Source organism: Pteropus medius, unplaced genomic scaffold, assembly GCF_902729225.1.
Source record: "Pteropus medius unplaced genomic scaffold, Ma_sr-lr_union100, whole genome shotgun sequence".
NCBI classification, from domain to species: Eukaryota; Metazoa; Chordata; class Mammalia; order Chiroptera; family Pteropodidae; genus Pteropus; species Pteropus medius.
Genome location: NW_024344371.1, coordinates 4,390,695 through 4,412,265, shown reverse-complemented (window position 1 = coordinate 4,412,265; position 21,571 = coordinate 4,390,695). Strand labels below are relative to the sequence as shown.

The window sequence follows — 21,571 nt, the reverse complement described above, 5'->3', positions numbered from 1 at the left end:
AGAAAAACGTAATTTTATTCTTTAGTGTGCAATCTGTTTGGAATCTTTTCTCTTGTTAATTATTATGTGTACCGATCAGATGCTTTCTCTGAGCCCAAGTATAGACAGCTCTTTGGTCATCATGACAGAATTATTACAAAATACATTTTCTTTGTAAAGGAATAGGGACATGTTTTGCTTTACCCTAAAAAGTTGTAGTTTTATTGTTATTGTCCCCTTGAGTTTGTTTTAAATTTTTCTATTATATGGCATCTCTGTCAAAGACTTAATGAGGACACTGAGGAGTAGTGAAGAGGCTTTCCATTTAAAGGGATTGGAAAATCACAGAATTGTGGAACTAGATGAAGGGAATGGAGTTTAGATATGATCTCTTCTAGAATCTTTACTTAACAGTTGAGAAAACCAAGACAGGACGAGATTAAGTATTGCATGCTAGTAATTGTCCTGTAATTTTTAAATGTTTTCTGAATTTGTGGTACACTTGTAGTAGATACTTCATTATCTTCTGTTTTGCTCTACACTTTTTTTTCTCCATCCTTTTTTGGATATGACTCTGAGGAAATGCATCTTAACTTCTCTCCTAGTTTTAAAAAGAATATGCCCACCCTCTTCTAAAACTGAGTTGAAAGCACAGTAGTTATTTTACAGTAATTTTGTTGTTGATTTGCTACACTGAAGGGCCAAAGACAGGTACTCTTTATCACACATTTAAAATACATACACACACACACACACACACACACACACACACACACACACACACACACACGTGTGTGTGTGTATAAAATAAATTATATTGCCTGGAATATAGCCTGGTCATTTTCTGTTTATTTTCCTTTTCTTTTTAAAAATAATTTTGCCATTTGGAAATAAAAATGGCAATAATTTTCACAGTGATTTGACGTCTGCAGTTTTATAACTTTTCTTCATTTGCAAAGTTTTTGGTTTCTTTGGTTTTTGCTTCCATTGTTTCTTAGCTCAACTTTTTTACTTCTTTATTTTTGGCTAAGTATTGACCTTGATTTTAAAAAAAATAATGTATAGACTTTCTATGTCAAATTTTGTTTTTAAGAGTTTTTATGACTTTTACAAAAATTTCCATAAGTATTGCATATTTGGCTGGGTATTTGTAACAGTTTTAAAAGAACAAAATATTATGATTAAAAAATAAGTATGAGGCTTATTGTTAGGCAATCTAAAAACGAAGATATATTATAAATATTAATTTAAATACATCACTAATTTTTTTTTATCTATTTCATTAAATTGGTCCATTTATTAGTTAATTTGAATTTTGATGTTATTTGCATTGCATTATAGGCTTTAGGATTACCTTCTAACATAATTATAAAAGTACTTAAAGTGAAATAGTCTTTACTTACATCAATTGAATAATTAGGTTCCATTGGCGTGAAGGAATTTATGTCATCCTTCCTGCCTGCTGCTATATGTTCAACTTACAGCTCAGTGCTTTGAACATAGGTGGCACTTGAAATATAAATGTAAATATGTATGAATGAATGAATGACCAATATGAGGCTGCTTCGTGAAGGGATCGTGCAATATCAATACGATGAGTATAGCAGTCAATCCATCTTTAGTTTTTCATTGTATTTCTACTTTGATGGTGTGTGTGAGTGTGTGTGTGTGTGTGTGTGTGTGTGTAAAATCTGTATTTTGTATAACTGAACTAATGAGTTCAAAATTTGAAACAAACAAGAAATGGCCATAGAAGTGTTAGGACAAATATGGGCCAGATAATTAAGGAAGAAGAGTGGAACGTAATAGGGGAATTTTGCTTTCTTTTTAGCATGTTGTCCAGTGCCATCTCCAAAGTGAAAATCACTTTAAAAATGTTCTGATTTAAGCAACATGAGCTTAATTGATATTTATTTGCTTATAAAGTAATTAAAAGTGCCTCCATTGCAAGATTTTATAGTTGTATTACATTATAGTTCACTTGCTGCCACATGGCAATTTGTGCAGTAAGGAACAGTCTGATGACTTTTCTTGAGATATCTTGAAAATTAAAGATTACTAACCACTAAAGTTACATTATTTAAATATATTTTAGTATCTTCTTCCCTACATATAATGCAATGTTAACATGTATAAATCCATTATAACTTTTAGAAACTTAACTAGTTAATTTTTTTATTTACTAAGGGAAAAGGTACACCAGCTATGTAATAGAGTGGAATGTGTTTGCTTAGAGTTTGACTAACTTAAATATCCAGGAGTTAGTATGTGTTACTTTATTCAAAATTAAAATTTTAGGAAAGTTATTGAATTTAGACTACCTCTAAGTCTTTTTTTAAATACTTTTTAAACCATTAAAATTTAGAAAAATACATGAAATACTAGTGTTTTTCTTATATTAATGAGTACATTGTTTCATTTTTTGCTACAGTAAACCAGTGAACCATCTAAACTTTAATAAATCTCTTTAGTCTCATTCATTAGCAAGAATTATTTTAAAGAAAAAGTACATTCATGTATCTATAAAACGACTAACAGTTGTACTGTAATTAAAATGCATGTATCTATTTGTATAAATATAAATAGTGACAGGTACTTTGGAAGAAGGATTTCTCTGGTTATCTAAAATCAGAATTGAATAGTAGATTGAGGAGTCTGGCTTTCTGCTTAGGCAATATAAGTAGAATTAAGGAGAAGATTAATTTGTTTAGAGAGGAAAAGACTAAGGGAAAGGTGAGGCAACTAGGAATATAGAAAACAGATGTTAAGAAATATGAGAACTGTCTTTTATTAAGAAGTTATGTGCCAAATGTAGAAGGAAAAAAGTGTGGAGACCCAGGAAGGACAAATGTCAATGAAAAATGTTTCGCTGTATTCAGGAAAGCTCTGGAGATCGAAATCTGTTTTTGACATTTGTTCACTTTTACACATCCTGTTGTCTGTGCAGGTGCCTTTAAAGTTAGTGACTTGATGGTTTCTTTTAAAAGTTTGCTTTTGATTCATAACTATTTAGAATCATATATCTGATAAAATTTTTCTGATTTCTCATATAAACATGTAGAACTTGTAGCTCTCAGCATATGAACAGATATATTCATTTTCAGTTTGGTGAAAATTAGTAATTTGCACAAAATTAGTGATTTGCATTTCTTTATGTGAACTTGATATCGTTCAAACACTAAAGTTTTGGTATATGACAGAGGCATTGGTGTAGGTTACGTCAGTGAAAGTGAAAATTGAAACATTTATCATTGGCGGATTCTCTGTTATGTAATTATTTGGTTGGTGTTTTGGTTGATTATTGAGATTCAGCAGGATTGCCTTTTTTTGATAAATATTTCGTATAAGAATCAGTTCTTAAAATTATCAAATTCAGATGAATTAAAAAACTAAAAAATATGGCACTGTTTTCCCATTTAGAAAATGAAATTAAAAATCTATCTAGCATTTTCTACTGATTTATTAAATTATTGGCTAGTTGTATAGAGAAACATTAAAAAATTGAACAGCCGAAGTGACATTAACTACCAGATGGAGATTTGAAATAAAAATATTCACTGTGTAATCTCTATTTAAGTGCTTATAATTCAGTAATACCAGTTGTATAATTCAAGGTTGAATTCAATATGTAAGGGAAACATAAGCAAAGTCTCATTGCCTTCATTGATACACGTCTCATGCATGGCATGCTATTATGACTCGTTCTTAAAGGGATAAATAATATAAGTAAGACTACTGCATACATTTTTTTTTTTTTTTTGCAGAGCTAGTACAATTCTCTTTGAGAATAATTTGAAGAAATTTTGGGTTTGTGAATTTTTTTTCAAAATAACATTTGTTTAAATTTAACATCTTTTACAAATTCTGTCTTTAAGATGCTATTATTTTTTTTTTCACAAATGTTGTTCTCAACTGAATTTTCCAGCCATGTTTTCTTTACAGTAATATTTTAAATTTATCCTTCTGAAGTGTATACCTATTCTGTTTAGGACAGGTATATTCCTCTCAAAGCTTTATCATTTTTAGCAATACTGATGTATTTAACATCTTGTTTAAAAACTAAAATGACTCTGGATATGAAAACACAAACTGTGATAATAAGCTAAATATGCCGTATGTGGTAGTTTAGGTTGGCATATATCTCAAATGGCAAGTTTAACGTACTGTATTACTAAAATTAGTAATTTTATAGTGGAAGGCTGCTACTTTTATTATATAGTCTCCTGCTAGTAGGCGTAGAATGTTTTCAGATCCATTACTTTATAGATCCCTGTTTTCAGCCCTTGTAAAAATCTTTTTGTTGTTGGAATTATCTACATGGGATCTGACTTAGTAACTAAACTTCTGTGAAGTTTATAAAAATTAATGAGAATTTTACAAATAGTATATATAGTTAGATGATTATGAATGTGCATACTAACCGTATATGTTATATTTTTGTTAAGGAATAATAACACTAATAGATTTGGTATGGCCAGTAATGGTTTCGTAAAATAAATAATCAAGAATTGAATATAGTATTTTTATTTTTAGTAAATGTACATATGTTGATAGGAAAAACTTTGAGGTTCTATAGTCTTGCGGTAGAGCCATTTAAAGCAAACTGTAATAAATATTGCCCCTTTATTACAAATACTCAACTTTGAAATCATATTCCAGCTTTCCTGGACATAATGTTTTTTTTCTTTGATTCTTTATAATATTGCTTTTAGCAAAGATTGTTTTGAAGACCTGTCAAATAATTCATCAGATTGCATTAGAAATAAATAGAAACTGCATTGCGATGGGGATAATTTAGATAATTTAAAGGGATAAGTAATACAGGTAAGGACTGTGTACATTTTTAACTACTTAAATATGTAGAACAAATACAATAATGTTTGAGGAAAATTGTAAATAAATTTTGGGAAAAGTTTCAAGTAAGTTACCTAAATCCAGTATCTTTCAAAGAGCCAGGCTCTGAATTTTTTATGTGGGTCTTTAAACTGTCTCTATCACTATTAATAGGATAAACAATGGTCTTTTAAAAGTTTGAAACCATATAACTAAAAGCTACTTAATAAAAGTAAATAAGTAGTACATGAAAATAGTTTATTAGTTGCAGCTTAATTGGATCTTACATTTCTATCACTTATTTTAATTCTTAAAATACCAGTGTGGACAAGAATTTCTACTTCTTTCTGCAGTTGAGGAAAGTAAGAGTTAAAATGATTTGTTGTATAGCAAGTTAATAATGAACCTGGTTGTTTACTGTTATTCTGTAACTCTGCATCAGACTAAAAGTTCGAATTCAGAAATACAGTATTCAAAATTTAGGTTAGATTCGTCAAACTGCCACATTGGTCCATCACTGGGAAATAGGAATTTTTGATGGGTCGATATTTTTTTTCCCTGTTTATAAAGAAATCCTACAAATTTGAATTTTGTCAAAGGAAGCAAAACTGTAATAATTAAGCACAATGGAGACGTAAAAACAAGTTTTTTCTCCTGACCAGACCTCTGTAGACATAAAACCTTAATATCTTCTCTGCATTTTCCCATCTTTATATGGATATTAGACTTCTAAGGTAGTTTGAAATTTCGCCTTATCTATGAGATGAATTTATTTACATGAAATCTTTCAATTATTTTTCAGTTAGCATTGTAAAATATTGTCTTTCACTTTCAAAATCATGTATAACCACTACTCTAGAGATTTGTTAAATTATAGACTTGAGGTTAGAAAGGTCTAGTCAAATCACTATGATAGTACTTACTATAATCAAAATTTTTATGAGGAAAGTATGCTTTGGATATTACACAGTGAAGTTTATTAAGAAAATATCAAAATAGTTCAGTGTTTTGTAATGCCTTCTAAGGATGTGAAATGGAATACAAGATTCTTAGAGAATATGAAAGATCAAACAGTGGAATTTAAATATAAGCTCTGCCATTTGATAGCTGTGTGATTTTGGTCAAATGGTTTAATCTTGGACCTCTATTTTCTCATCTGTTTAATGGGGATAGTAGTACCTCTCACATAGTTATAAGTTGTTGGTCTAGGTACCACAAAAGGAAAAATATGAAAGCATAATACCTGACATATAAGCATTTTATGTATGACTTTTTTTTATCTTCTTCCCACGTTTTACTTAATAATAGTAAGTTTACAGCAGAAACTTTAATGTAAGATAGATTACAATAATATGGTCCTAAAAAGGAAAACCTTGCTATGAGGATTTTCTAAAAAAATTTTTTTCTCATAATTCATTGTTATAAAAATACAGATGCTGCAGAGAAAGTTAAAGCTAAGCTCTCCTCATCCCATTCCTTTAAGATAATTAATATAAATGATTTGGTATGTATTCGTTTAGACTTTATAAATGCCTGTTTATATAGGTTCAATTTTTTGTAGAGAATTACAAGTAGTATTTGTTTTATATATAGGAATGAGTTTTCAGCATTTGGTTAATGGATTTGTAAAGTTTCTAGATACATTAAGGCACCTTTTTGGCACCAGAAACCGGTGCTTCTATGTGAATCTAATGCCTCATCTTCTGAGGTGGAGCTGAGGCCATGATGCTAGTGCTGGGGAGTGGCTGCAAATACAGATGAAGCTTCGCTCTCTTCCTGCTGCTCACCTCCTGTTGTGTGTCCTGGTTCCTAACAGGCCATTAACTGGTATTATCCATGGGGATTGGGGACCCTTGCTCTAAGGTGTTCTTCCAATCTCAACTGCGTGGATATTTGTACTTGCATAGCCTAAAAATGTGTTCTATGATACCCCTGAAGATATGCAGAGCTTTGTTTTTATCTATATAGTTGAGATGAAAACTAGGGACATAAATATGTAATGTTGAAGCATATTATAATCTCATATGATGCTTATAGGCTTATTTGTATTAAGATTCTTGAAAATTAACAATTAATTAGTCCCTTCTTTATTCATTCTGTACATACATGCTAAATATAAAACATTAAAAATATTCATCAGAGCTTTAATACAAATAAATCAAGTGGCATATAGAATATTTAATGCTTGCTTTTAGGATCTTTTTAAAGATACTAAGACTTCTGAAAATCCTTTGCATATTTGTCAAATAGAAAATCATAGTGTACTAAATGATGAAACTAAATATTTAATATAGGTGATAATTCATAAACTTGTTTTTCAGCCCTTTTTAAGCTTCAGGTTTTTTTTTTAATTGCTTCTATGAAGGCCTTAAACATTTTAATGCATATTCCTCCAACTTCCATGAAATATCCAAGAAAATTTAGTGGTGCAATTTTTGTTTTTGTTTTTGTTTTTTGGTGTAGTTTTACTAAGAGTATCTTTTAAGTATCATGGTTTAATACTTTCTATTCTTAAGTATTCATATTTTCCATGAGTCATTTTTCTTCTCACTTGTAACATTTTTCTTCTCACCCAACTTTTCTTCTCACTTGTAACATTTTTCCTTTAATTTGGAACTAAGGAAATAGGCTACACAATATATGGTGATTCTTAAGTATCAATTCTAAAACCTCCTCTATTATCCTGGTTGATGATCTTATGTCCTATTTCACTGAGAAAATAAAATTAAATTTCATAAGCTCCCACCACCAAATTTAACTAATTACACCGATACCTATATAGTCTATATTTTCTTTTATTATTCTAATAAACTGCCCCTAGCAAAGGCTAATCCTTTACTTTTATTCTAGATTCCATTCCCTCTTAGCTACTCACACATCTCTGGGGAATAATTTCTTCTCTTTCTTATATTATCAATTTCTCTCACTCTATTTTCTTTCAACCTGCAAACACTGTTATATATCTCCATTGTTTAAAAAAAAAAAAAAAAGCATTTTCTTTATCCCACTTCCTGTTCCAATTTCCATGCCAATAACAGTGAAATGCTTCAAACTAGACTTATTTTATCTCCAGTTATTCTCCTCCCATTTTTGTTTTAAAGCCATTTCAGCTAGGATTTTAACCTCATCCTTTCAGTGAAACTGCTGCACTTGTCAGTGTCTAGTGACCGCAATGATGATAATTCAGTGGTCAGTTCTTGGTTCTCATCTTTATATACCAATTAGCAACACTTGATAGTTATCACCGCCTCCTCTTTGAAACATTTTATTTTGCTTTCAGCACACCTCTATCTCACTGCAGCCTAATGTTTCCTTTGCTGGTTTCTTCTCATTTCCCTGAGCTCAGTGCTTGGACCACTGTCTTCTTTTACTACTGTACATGCTTACTCCTTGGTAATCCTTCCTGGTATCATGGCTTTAAATAACCCTCTGTCCTTTGATGACTACCAAATGTTTATGTCCATTCTGGACTTTTCACCTGAACTCCACACTAATGATGCATCTGAGTACTTGATATCACTTGTATGTCTAGTAAGTATGTTGGAATTAAATATGGTTTTAAATATTCTGATCTTTCTCTCAAATCCCTAAATCTACTTATCCCACAATCATCTCTTCTTATTTACAGTTTCATCCTTCCAGTTTCTAAGATCAGAAATCTTAGAGTCATTCTTACCTTCTCTCTGTCATATTTCACATCTAATTTGTCATGATTCTGATTATGGTCAAGACATTTGCCTTAAATAAGGTGAAAAGAAAATATCAAAAACAAATATAAATGTTGCAAAAATGCGTTTTTCTCTGCTTAGGCAAGTAAGGACTAAACTAAAGATGTGGTTAGCTGTGAATGCAGTGTTAAAATTCTGGAAAGTGGCAGAAGTTAGCCTGTCCTAGTTATTGGGTTGACCAGACTGAGCCCCCAAATTATTTATAATTTCAAAAGATAAAATAATGAGAAAGCAAGATTTATGTTTAATTTTATATTATAGGGAAATCTGTAGGAAAGAATCTGTATCTAAGGAATATCAATATCAGTACATCCATTATAGTAGCAAAAATACTTTAATACCTGTGAAAATTGATTTTTAAAGAATAAATATGAAGCAGTAGTATTAAGAATAATTCTAAATAATACCAGTTCATTGGATTGTACCCATATGAAATCCATTGATCCTTGAGGACACAAATAGTTTAAATGTAAACCATGTTAGGTGATGTACATACACAAGGTGAATGATAAACATATACTGAACCATTTGGACTGTTGTGCTAAATCACAACTTCATATTTTTGAGGATTACACCTTAAAGAAATTATACACATAGCAAAAAAGAATTTATTCAAGTGACAATTGTTTATTTGTAAAATATTTTGAGATACCTTTATGCTTATTAACTGAATTTTCTTATTTTATTGTCCATGAAAAATTATTCTAGTTAATGGACTTAATTTCTCTCTTTAATTTAAATCAATTAGTTTTTACTTTACTATTTTATTTTGTCTTTTCATTCTGTACTTAGTTATTAAAGAAAATTGTATTATTTCACATACAAGCAGAAAAAATAATTGAGTTTTTATAGAGCCAATATATTTTAATTAAATAATTATGTAATAACAATTTCGACTTTTCTAATCATACATTTTATTAGTCTATTTTTTCCTGGCAAAAGATACTTGATCTTTGGAAATAACCTGCCAGAATAAGACAAAATAAATCTGTATACTTGTCAATATGTAAAAGATACAGTAGAGGAAGTTTGTTTAGTCACTGTTGTAAAAAAGGAAAACTGTGTTGGTTGTGGTCTCCTGGATTATAGAGGCAAGAACATGTATGCATGCATTTGCTTTCATTTTTTAGTTTAACATTGAAATTTAATTTTGTGGCCCAAAATTATAGCTTAACATTTGTGACTTAAAACATTTTATTTTGCATGCATATTAATTATATGTTTCTTTCTAATATTGTACCTTAGCATTAGTATTCATGTGAGATAGGGGTTTGCACATTATTCTTGCATATTATTTTGGAAATGTCTATGTTATACTATTTTCAGCTGCTAGAGACAGATTTTATACAGATATTTGACTCCAAAGACCAGTGTCTTTTTACCATATCCTACCATACATAAAAAATTCCTTGGAATGAAGGTAATTTTCCCATATTTGACGTGCTTATAAAGTTTCTTGTATTGAAGTTTTATTTTTAAAATGTTATGTGGTTGGTTTCAGTGTGCTTAAATCATGCTTTTAATTTTTATCCAGGTTTAAGATTTGTCTACATAAACAATAAAAACATTTAGACTATGATCATATTTAATAAAATTTACATATGAGTCAAATATATTAATTCTTACTGAAATAGAAATCTGGAATTTTAACATAATTCCTGATTAGTAAATTTTCATGTTGTTTCTTTAAATTTGGTGTTAATCAAGTTAAATATCTCCAGTTTTTCTGACATTTATTTATCCATTTTTTAACTAGCAAATATTTATTAAATATGGATTACATAATTTTGCTACATACATAGGATGCAAAGATATTTAAGACCAAATCTCTTCTTAGTGATAAGAAATGACGCTGGTAAGGCAAGGGCTAGATTATGGAGGGCCTTTCGGTCTATGTCAAGTAATTTATACTTTTATTTATCTTAAACCAGATTACACACGATGTGTTAAAAGGACTGTGTAGATTTCCAGTTATTACATATTTAAGCCAAAACTCTAAAATGGTAGGAGGTGTTTACAGTTTTCAGAGAATTATTTACTTAGAATTTACCTAAAGGGTACTTCACAATGTAGTTAAGATTTTTTTAAATGTAAAAAGCCAGTAAGTTTGGAGTAGTTAGTTTACTTGAAAAATTTGAAGTTAATAAACTAAGTAACTATTTATGTGGCTCTGTTTAAAGCTGAAACCCAAAGCTATTTGCTATGAGATACTGTTTTACATTAAGATCCTATTACAGAGAAGGGTGTGTGTGGGAACTAACAGAATTAAATGATTTTAAATTAAGAATTAAATCACATTTCCAAGGTAGCAATAAATGTGTTACACCCTACACTAATCATATATCATTACTGTTTTACTTTTTCTAATTTTATGATGTTCATTTCTATTCTTGAAAGTCTTTAAAAATGTGTAATTTTTGTTATATTGAACTGTCAGTGTTTAAGATATGAATGAAAGATCTGATGTAGCTCAGCCTCATGTTTTTATTATCTACTTTATGTATTTTTGTTCTGCAGTTGCTGAGCATCCCTAGATAAAAGACTAAAACTAGGTCAATTGATTTTACTACTCAATCCAAATATATTTACAGTTGAGCCACTCTTGTTGCTGTTATCCTTTTTTTGTTTCTGTTTAGCCTTCTAGCCTGTGCCTTCTTTTCAAACTTTTTCATCTTTGTCAGCCTACATATTCACTCCAACACCTTCATACTCTGTAAATGAACTTGCTTTGCAGTTTCTATCAACTTCTTTCATACTTCAGATTACTCTGTAATTCCGACTTTTCAGATTACTCTGTAATTCTGCCTTTAATCCTTGCTTACATCTCTAGAGAGGGAGTTCTCTCTTCCTCTTTTGAGACTATCATTATCCTACTTCTTTTTCCCTTTTTTGGATTCTTATTTTATTATCTCATTCTTTTGGATTTTACTTTTTATTTTTTCATTATATCCTTCTCCTTGGCTTAGAAATGTATTCAGTTCTTATTTATCTTCAATTACAAAAGACTAAATCCTTTCTTTGTTTCTGATAATTATCTTATGGTCATTGCCTCCCTCCCATTTCCATAACCATCAAATTTCTTGAAAGGATAATCTATATATTGAGTATTTTTTTCAGTATTCTCCTACTCCTGAAGTTATCTAACTCTTAGAGGTCATTGATATCCTTTAAGTTCTTAAACTCACTGAACTAAATTCCAGTCATCTAGTCATCACCCCCTTTTATTTTCTGGAACATTCCACCTTGATAACCACTCTTCTCTTGGTACTTTTCTTCTTTGATTTTCTTGACTTTGTAAGATTGATTCTGTTTGTCTAATTGTATCTTCTCAAATGTGATGATGAATTTCTCTTTTTTCAATGAACCTATAAATGTAGGAGTTACACTGGATTCTGTCTTGCCCTTATAGATTGCTTTGACTTTAATTATTAGCTTTATTTAGGTGATACTATTTTTAAATCCTTATGTTCGTTTCAAAACTGTTTTGAACTTTTATTCATGTACATCTCATTATAGATACGTTTCATGTATTTTAAAACAAATATGATTTAAACCTTATTTAAAATCTTTCTATAAATTACCTACCCTAAAAGCACAAGCTCCTTAATATGGTTCACATGATTTTTCCTGTTACTTCTCTTTCCAGAGATACTGAGTTTTTATATTAACCCCTTCTTAAACACACACACACACACACACATATTATTAAGGATTTGACTTACATATTTCGTCATCTAGGAAGTCTTTCCTAACCATGTATATCTTGTTAAGGTACCCTTCTTTTGTATTCATGAAACATTCTGTACTTCTCAAGTTTATTGTAATTGCAAATCTTGTCTAGCACAGTAGACAACTGCTAGCTCTATGACAATAAAGACCATGTCACCTTTATTTACCGTGTATCCCTAATATTTAATGTAGGATCTTCCACATAGTAGCTGCACAATGTATATATGTTGCATATATGAATAAATGAGTGGATGAAGAACTCAGAATGTCAAAAGCTGCATTTTCATAATTATAAACATGCTGTTCTTGTTTTTCAGTTATTGGTACCAGTGACTTTCAAGTTACCCAAACTAGAAAAACTAGTCATCTTGATCTGGTTCTCTCCTTTATTCTCCTTTTCTTCTCTCTTTAGTTGTTGCCAGTTCTTGTTTGTTTTACCCATGAATTGCGCCTTGAATTAGTCTTCCTTTTTATGTTCTTGCTGCTTTCCTCTGTCATCAGATATTTAACCTGCAACTGCTCAGTATAGACTCCACAGAGTAGCAGAGAATCATATCTTGGCATATTTCATAATTTCCCATTAGTCTTTGGTCATTAAAAAAAAAACCTTCCAGTCTAGCGTAATATGAAAATTGAATCTCCTATCTGATTTAAAGTTCTTCCTCTACCCTAGCACTAATCAAGCTTCGGGCCCTAGGAACTTGAACTTGAAGTAGGCATGGTCTGTTCTTTCTCATTCTGTCTCTCTTTAGATTTCAGTAGGGACATGGATTCTGAGATAACTTTTTTCTCCTCCAATTCTGGTTCTAGTTTTTTTTAGGTTTAGGGTATGGATGGAAAGAAGATATAGGCAAAACTTGATTTTTACTTAACCAGGCTTATAATTAAAATATTCTATCGTGTTTTACTACCTCTGTGACTTACACTGACTGGCCATTAATGCCTTCTTCTATGTGGCAGGTGTCCAAGTGGTGACTTTCTAACAGGGTACATTTTTTGAATCTGTGAAGGACTGTACTGGGGTTTCCTACTGCACAGTTTACCTGCTATGTGATATCTTTAGTGAACTCTCTTTCAGGCTCTCTTTGTTCTAGCCACTTGGGCATAGTCTGATATCTAAGTACTTATCTGAGCCAGGAGTGGAAAAGTAATCTCTTCTTGTGAGTACCCTCACTCTGTTTGTAGAGATCATTCTCTTGTCTTGCTGCACCACAGCGAAAGAGTACTCCCAAAACAACTGTCTAGCCTCAGTTGTTTTCATTTCTCTTTAGATTGTGAGTATGCTTATTTCCTCCTTGTTCTTGTCTTCAAGTCACAGTTTCCAAACCCCAGGCAATAGGAAAGGTATCATTAACCATTCTCTTACATGTATACCAAAATCTTTTAACCCATATTATTTAGTCTCTAAACCAAAATAGCACATCACCAATCATTGCTCTTAAGCCAAGAAAAATACTTTTGTTAGGCATATTTATAATCTGTGAAAGGAAATATTTTACAGAATTTAGACTCATTTAAATATGTATTGAATCAGAACTTCAAAATTATTTGGGCTTGTTTCATTTATGAAAACAAAAGAAAAGATCAATAGGAAGAAATAGTATACTGTTGAAGAACTAAAAATTTGGAACAATCTGGGGCTAATTCTTTTCAACTAGAAAACTGCTTTAGGCTATGCTCTAGTTGAAATTGGGTGTGATTATTTATTAAGTTTTACATCTTCAGTTTTGCCGCCTCGAAGTTTTTGATAATTTATATATCTAGATCTGGTGCATATCCAGTTACTTTTCATAATGAACAGAATTTTCTAGATGTGAATAAATTCACAAGAAATGTGATTTTTAAAAATTATGCTGGAAATATTCTTTAACATTAAAATATCACTCTTATCTACTTTATCTTTGTTAATATTTTAATTGATTGGTTGTTGTCAAGAAATATTTAATAAACTGCACGCAAATGCATACCGTGATTCAAGCTTTTAAATAATTCAGATTTGCTGCTCCCATTTAATCATAATGTTTGTGTTTTAGGGAGGAAAAAGGGAAGAAATGAATTAAAATGTATTATATTCTATATCCAAGATACTTTGCTACATTCCTTAATATCAGGCATTTTTAATTTCTAAAAGTGCTATTTGATTCCTTTTCAAATCTCTTTACTCTTGTGTGTTCAAGTCTCTTTATTCTTGAAACATAGTAAGTATACTTATTTTAAACTGTCTGATAATTCTGCCATCTCTTTTTCTGCTGGTTCTCATTCATGCAGTCATGTTTCCTTGTGTGTTTTGTAAATTTTTGATCTTAGCAATATATTTGAGAGAACTTTTTGAAACCTGGGATAAAGACGATTTCCTTCACAGTGGCCAAAGCATTTACTTTTGTCAGATGCCTGTGGTCACTCCTAGTTGAAACAACTTGTAACTGAATTCTTGGTTTGAGGTTATTTGAACTAATAAGGTATGAATTCAGGCTGGAAATGTATTTGAAGGCAGACTCGTAGTTATGAATTTCCAGAGGTTCCACCCCACTCCGGCTTTCCAGGTGTATATGTTGGAGAAATTGTCAGAGAGTGAGCATATTTCTGGTTAACTCTTATAGTGACATCATGGCTCATTGATGTCAGGATTATTGGGGACTCTCTTAGTGGGCTGTCCACCTTGGACATGCTTTGTACTTCTTATCCTAATCCTTATAGTTGGGAAGATAAAAAGACAGAAGCACAGATTACCTTGGTTCATCAAATGTCTTCAAGGTAAATACTCTCTTAAATGCTCTACTTATTCCTCTGGATTCCTGCATTCATTTAGGTCTTGACCTGGGTATTACTTTCTTGCCAGCTAACAGATTCCATTGAAGAATGTCTTAATATTTCTTTCCAATATATTTAGATGTTTCAGGCAGAAGGACTAGTCTGGTTATCTAGCTCACTATATTGCCAAACATAAAAGCAAACCAGATTTTGTTATATTTTTACAAAATATCTTATTTCTCCAAGCTACCCTAGAAGTCAATACATGTATTATAACTATGTCAGAAATGAGGTAACTTGACCAAAGTTATGCAGCTGGTAAGTGAAGATGGATCTGTATACAGGTCACTGCCTCCATGTGAGTTTAGATTCTTCATCTGCAAATACTTGTTCCAAATAGCATTTATTGTGTCAGTTAGTGGTGATGGATTTACAGAAATGGAATCCTGAACTTAACAATTTGCAAGGAGTTTTGAGAAAGTATATAATAACATTTACTACATTGTAAACAGTATTAGCAATATTATTTGTCAAAAACAGGTAGTAAGTACACTGGGAATCCCTTTAAAAAAAATCTTTTCTATTTTCCCTAAATCTCTCTTGTTATTTCAGTATTACCTGCCTAGTTTTTTTCAAGATCCCAGAAGTTCTTTCCTTACTGCCACTTTTTCCTTGACTTTCTTATTTGGCAGCCATCGATATTTCTGTTGAGTTGAGATGTATCACATAGTAAATACCCAGAAACTCTTCAGATATTTCAAATATAGGCAGAAATATAATATATGTTAGGTTGTTCTCAGTAAAGATACATTAGTGCATAGAGCTTTATTGATTACAAATGGATAATTAGTTCATCTTGAGCAAGAATTCTTAAAAATGTTATAAGATGTTTTGAATTTTGAGGTAACTACTTCAGATTTAATAGATTTGAGAAAATAGAGAGTTAATGAAGCAGAAGAGTGGAAATGAAAAAGGTATAGAATAACGGTGTACAAAATAGAAGTGATCTTACTAACAGTTCTCAAGATTGGGTAACTCTAACCACAATCAAATTATTTAAATCAAGCAAGACATGTAAATGTCATAGAATAACGCAAATAAGAGAAACTATAAATAAATTTTTCTGAAGGAATTCTTCATGCATTACATTTTAAATTGATTACACTGTATATCATTTTTAAATAGCATTTTAAATTTTAAGCTGGAAGTATATAGACTTTAATGGATTGGTTTTTGGATTGTAACTTGGCATCTTTTTGTGAAGTTTATTGGGAGAATGAGTTGAATTGAAGGCAAATGTTTTTATAGGAAACGAAATAGACTTTTTTTTTTTTCGTTTTTCAGATGTTTATTGAGCTCATTCTGTGTGAGAGGTGCTTCTAAGTACTATTGAAAATGTATATCCCCAGGTTCTAACTCTGGGAGAGGTAAAAGAAAAATAGAATGTTTATCTAAGGATTGGTCTCTTAGGGAAGATTTTAAAAAGTACCATTTAGCCTTCTAAAAAGGTATATAAATGGATTTATTCTTTTTGCTTTGCTCTAATTTAGTAAGTTATATTTCTCATGATGACTTCTGTTTTTTCATAATTTTTATTGATGATAGAAATTATAGTTCCAGTAAGAAATACCACATAAGAAAGAATATGGTAGGTATTATTTCTCAGTATCTGTTATTTTACTTTCATTAATATAATTTTTGCCTCCATTGCCTTGGTCATATGGGATTACATTTCCTTATTAGCTAAGAGGTGACAGAATAGATGGTAAGAGAGACAGTATAGCAAAATAATAGTAGTAGTAGTAATAGCAATAACAACAAATAACATTTATTGAGCATTTACTATTTACAAGGCTGTATTCAACACACTGTGTATATATTATTTAATCTTCCCAATAACTTTATGAATTAGGGTCTATTCTTAGAAAACTGAAGCACAAAAAACTTAAATCATTTTCCCTAGGTACTTAGTTGTAACCACTGGAGCGAGACTAGAAAGCACATGTATATAGCACTCTGCATATAGATGATTTTTAATGGTAACTTTTATTTTGGTGATAATCAATTAGACATGGAATTTGATAATATAGAATAGTTCTGTTAATAAAAAGCCTTCAAAATAGGTACAGTAATTTCTTAAAATTGTGTACCATGTTTCTAAGTAGCCTTAAACACTACTTAAATTCTTTAATCTCTACATTTTTAAGATTTTGCTAGGCTGTTTTGTTATGCACTCTTTGTGGCATTTTTAGTCTTTTATTTTATAGTGACTGAGAATGTTTCATCAGTCATGTAATTCATGTTTTATTATCCAAATTATATTTTCATTTCTGTCTTTTACCATTCAGCATGTTTCTACCTATTTTTCAATTGTATCATGTTTTATTTCCATCTGCTCATGTAAATGTCCTTAGAACTATCACAGATCACTTATCTAAGATTTGTTTCTATAGGAATGTCCATTTCGTAACATCTTCTTTTTTTAATTTAAGAACTCTGCCTTCAGTTCACATTCTCATGCTTCTTTTTTCTTCTGTCACATTTTCAACACCAATCAAGGATTAAAGAAGATTAAAAAGAAAGCTAGGAAAAGAGAAATGTGGTGGTTTTAAGTTATTTAATCTCATTTGTTGGTGATTTGCTTGTATTATTTAGTTAGTTCAGTCCCATACAATCTCATTTGGTCCTTACTATGGAACAGCGTGCAGTGCTATATTATAAAAATGAATGAGCCATGGTCTACTTTTTCTCTTTTCTTTCTACTCAGTCTCTTGTCATTTCTTGTCCTCATGGCACACTGAAACCTTTTGTCTTTTATACATGGAAGCCAAGAAGTAATGAGACTATATAGATAAGAAAGAAAAAAAGGTGGAGAAAAGAAAAGGAAAGAGAGTGGTGGACGGTTGAGGCAAGTGTGGAAGCACCGTTGCGCTAGGACAATAGCAGATGCGATAGAACAGAGAAGGAAGTCTAGGAAGAGAGAAGATAGAAGGCCTTTGTAATCACAGAGGGTGGAAATGGCGCTTAACTGTAAAATAATAAAAAACAAACAGACAAAAGACAAAAACATCAGTTGCAGGAGAGTTTCACATCAGCTGTTTTGGGGGTAGAGAAGTTAAATAGCTACCTACATGTTAAAAAGGGTAACATTTGTTATTAAGAAAGAGCGTGAGTCTAGGTACAGTGAATATAGATGGGAGAGCAGAGTCAAATAAGTATTTTGTTTGTTTTCTTTTGAGACAGAGAAAAACCAATTACGAAAGTAAATTTTTTTCAGCATGGACTTCTTAAAATCACAGGACTCTTACTGGTTTCAATAGCTTCTAAGTTTTATCTCTTACTATCTACACTTTTGGCTACCTTGCCACACAGTGTAATTACTAATGCTCACAGTGATGACCCTGATTCATCAAGAAATGTTGAAATTATGTTCATTACATTTTAAGAAGTTAGGGATATGTGTGATTATATTTTAGAAAATTTTTCATAAATGCATTTAAAATTCAGGTACAGTAGTTAAAGGTTTAACATTTTTATCTCACAGAAGTACTAAACAAAACATATACCTGTTAGACATACTTCATTACTAAAATAGTTTTATACCATATCGTTTATATATTATATGATAATAGAATTAGTTACTGTCACTTTTATTCTCATTTTCACTCATTTTACTAACATATGCTATTCAATATATGAAAGAACGAAGGCTTTGAAGTAAGGCAGAACTGAGTTTGAATTTATATCTTACCATTTGCCAACTCTGTGATTTAATCTCTTTTACAATTTCCAGTATAACAATGGATATGGTATTATCTTTCACAAGGCACTGTAATGAGGAATGGTGTATGTAAAATCTTTATCAAATACTTTATCAATAAATGGTATTGTTTCAGTGTAAAGTAGCATGTGGTTATGAAATTATGTAGGCAATGGGTTCTTTATTTTTACCTTATTTAGCAGTGTTTGAGATTCTCCTGTTTACCAAAGAAAAATGGCTTAGATTCACATAGAAATTATTTGTAGAGGTAATTGTAATTAAAATTACTTAACATTTACTGTTGAATTGTATACTTGAAATTTACTGGATTTTGTTAATCAGTGTTACCATAATACATAAAAAAATAATTTTACAAAAAGAAAAGAAAATTACTTAACATTTTTTCCTTCAACACTATTAATTAAAGTTGCTATTATACACAGTTTCTTTAGGCATAAATTTGAAGTTGTCTGTGTAGTGAAAACTTCAGAGCTTTTGTTTTTAGGAAAGAATTATTCCACATTGCATGTATGTCAATTCACTTCTTAAACATCTTTCATCAGACTGAAAGTATATTGAGAATTTATATTCCATGGGATTACAAGAGAATGGGTGAGAAGCAGCTGAACTGGGAATTGAAGAATGAATGGCTAATTGTGCCATTTATGCATCCTATCCACTGACAACCAAGTAGCTTTACTTTTAATTTTACTCTTTATTCTTATACAACCAAAGAAACAGTAGGCTGTTTACAAAAAATGCGCTAGCTAAAAGCAGTTGCAGTTTCAGAGAAGAAAAAAAAAATTGGGAGTTATGAGGTCTCAGAGAAAGGGACAAATTATGTGTCATGGTGTGGCCATACTGTATAACATTTAAGAGCTTTGGTTCTGAAGCTAGATTTCCTGCTGAAGTTGGAGTCCTCCTTCCACTCAGCCGCATGAATTCTAGTAATTTACTTAATCTGTGCTTCAGTTTTCTCATGTGTAAAGATAGTATCTACGTCACAGAATTGTGAGCATTAAATTAGTAATATTTTTAAAGCATTTGGCATAGTACCTGACACATTTTAAGTGCTAAGTAACTGTTAATTACCATGTTTCAAAAATCTGAAGTACTATTGATTGTAAGATATACCATTACTCTTATGTACCAAGAAAGTAAAAAATTGTGGAAGAATATGTCTTAGAATCAATGCAATATAATACTATGTTATTGGATAGGTAAATTTAATAGCTTTTCATGTCGTGCTTCTTTTCAAGATAATGATTATCCTCCTCCTCTTTGTTATATTGTTTATGTTTAATTGACTATAAATTATCAGATATAATAGTGGTACTGCTGTTTTTAGGAAAAAAATAGAAATATGACAAACCATGCATGAATTTAGTTAAATCAGCTTTATATATTTTGTTAATTTATAATTTTTTGTAGGAGAAAGTTTTATTTTTAATTTATAAGGTGAATATTTTTTGGTATATGGCATTCTATTGATTTTGAACCCATTTTCATATATCTTTAATACAGCAATAATAATAGTTTGTAGTTATATACTTTAGACCCTTCCAGATTCTAAAATGTTTGTCAAATAATTAAAGACAATATATTGTGTTCAATAGATTTATAATGCTAAGTATAACGTAGCAGAAGATACGAGCTCTGAAATTAGATTGCCTAGGTTCAAATCTCAGTCACTTACTAACTCATCAAGTCACTTTGCCTCATTTTCTCATCTGTAAAATGGGAAAAATAATAGTTTCTACCTCACAGAGTTGAAATTCATGTGAAAAGTCCTCAGGACTATGGCACACAGTAAGCACAGTGTGCTTGCTGGGTTTTTGTTTGTTTGTTTTTTGATGTTAGGGTGATTATTGCATTCTAAGTATTTTTAAAGTTTTAATAAATTTTGTTAACTTAATAAACCAGATCATTCTATTTTTACCCTTCTTTTAAAATTATAAAGAAAGACAGACCTGAAGGATAGAATATTCTGTATACCCCAGAGGGCCTGTTGTAAGTATGATAATTGGTATCCACAGTAATAACACATAATCATCCAGAGGGTAGCGTGAAACTTAATTACTCAAGAATATGTGGTAAAATAAAAACATAATTTTTTAACAGTTGATGGCAAAAGGAAAATTTTGTTATTTGAAGGCATAAACTTCATCTCCAGATTTTTGTGTGTGTGTGTGAAATCATACTGGTGCTGGATAATTGAAATATTACTATGTTAAAATAGAGAAATTGACAGTAATATTATTTTGCATTATAAGTAGGAAATTTATCTAATTTCTTAAATTGATTTTTAAAACAAATAATATATGCAACAGAGTTAAAAAGTAAAATAATATTAAAAGACTTAAAACCAAATAAAGCACTCCCATTTTACTGTTCTCTATCTACTTTCCAGAGACAGTGATTTTGTACTCTTGGAGTTGTTTCTTGAGTAATTTCCATATTTTTAAATAACACTTCAAAATTGCTCTTTATTAACTTACTACTTTCTTCTCTATCAGTTCACTTCCCATTTTATTATTTGGGGATTTACTATTCTTACATGTATGTCACCTCATTTTCTCAACATACTTATCCAGTAATTTTGTGTTAAATCAACTCTATTATTTTACAAATATTGTTTATTTTTAGCTAAACCATGTATTATGATTGTTTCTTTTTCTCCTACCACATTTTTTTTTTACGGAGTTAGCAATTACCTCATTTTTATTTGCTTATTTTTTGTATACCTACTGTTTTTTTCCTAAATGTTTCAACAGATCTGTTATATGCATAT

The 21,571-nt window shown here is 30.6% G+C and overlaps 1 protein-coding gene across 4 annotated transcripts in view; it reads left to right on the top strand.

Annotated features, from left to right (window-relative positions):
* Nucleotides 1–21,571, top strand: part of NOVA1 (NOVA alternative splicing regulator 1) — a 132,958-nt gene that overhangs the window by 10,487 nt on the left and 100,900 nt on the right. The window lies entirely within an intron of this gene.